At 49.3% G+C, this 1,291-nt stretch overlaps 1 pseudogene; it reads left to right on the top strand.

Moving 5' to 3' along the window:
• Positions 1-234: 234 nt before the first annotated feature.
• LOC132425481 (elongin-B pseudogene) lies at positions 235-584 on the top strand (annotated as a pseudogene).
• Positions 585-1,291: the final 707 nt, after the last annotated feature.

The raw sequence follows: 1,291 nt of genomic DNA on the forward strand, positions 1-1,291 counted from the left end.
TGAAATTGTGTACTAGATTCTGAATCACAAAATTTTACATAGATTAAGAAATAATGAGATGGATCACTAGAAGTAACTTTACTTTTAAACTGTTAATGCAACGTGTGGCCCTTGATTTCAAAGGCAATAGAATTGGCTGTTAAAAATACAGATTCTGGGGGTGGCCTGCCGGGAACAGGGCGGAGTGCGGCCGCACGGGTGTGTCTAGGGGGAGAGGCAGCCGCTGCCATAGACGTGTTCCTCATGATCCGGCGCCACAAGACCACCATCTTCATGGACGCCAAGGAATCGAGCACGTGTTCGAGCTGAAGCGCATTGTCCAGGGCATCCTCAAGTGGCCGCTGGTGGAGCAGCGGCTGTACAAGGACGACCAGCTTCTGGACGACAGAAAGACATTGGGCGAGTGTGGCTTCACCAGCCAGACAGCATGGCCTCAGGCCCCAACCACTGTGGGGCTAGCCTTCAGAGCAGATGAAGCCTTTGAGACCCTGCACATCCAGCCCTTCTCCAGCCCACGTGAGCTCCTGGAGGTGATGAAGCCACAGGACTGAGGAAGCAGCGCCAATGAACAGGCTCTGCAGTGAAAGTCCCCCTCCCACCAACTGCACCCCAATAAGAGATTTGGGTGCCCCCCCCAAAAAATACAGAATCTGGGACTTCCCTGGTGGCGCAGTGGTTAAGAATCTGCCTGCCAAAGCAAGGGACGTGGATTTGAGCCCTGGTCCAGGAAGATCACACATGCCGCGGAGCAACTAAGCCCGTGCGCCACAACTACTGAGCCTGCGCTGTAGAGCTCAAGAGCCACAACTACTGAGCCTGAGTGCCACAACTACTGAAGCCTGCACGCCTAGAGCCCGTGCTCCACAACAAGAGAAGCCACGGCAATAAGAAGCCTGTGCACCGCAAAGAGTAGGCCCTGCTCGCTGCAACTAGAGAAAGCCCGGGCGCAGCAAGGAGGACCCAACACAGCCAAAAATAAATAAATCAGTTAAAAAGAAAACCATATATATATATATATATATATAAAAACTACAGAATCTTGGTCCCCCTTCCAAATCTACTGAATCAGAATCTGCATTTTAATAAGATCCCCAGGGAATTTGTTTGCACATTACAGTTTGAGAAGCACTGGTCTGGGTCATCATTATAGTAATTAGTATTGTGATGGGTTGAAATGTAAACTCAAAACACCCACTGGTTTTTACGTTTTAGTCTAGAGATGAGCTGACCACATGTAAGTCCTGATATTTTTTAGGCAAAAAGGTAGTTTGAGAGAAAAATGGGGAGAAAG

Source organism: Delphinus delphis, chromosome 5 (genome assembly GCF_949987515.2).
Source record: "Delphinus delphis chromosome 5, mDelDel1.2, whole genome shotgun sequence".
In the NCBI taxonomy this organism is placed as follows: domain Eukaryota; kingdom Metazoa; phylum Chordata; class Mammalia; order Artiodactyla; family Delphinidae; genus Delphinus; species Delphinus delphis.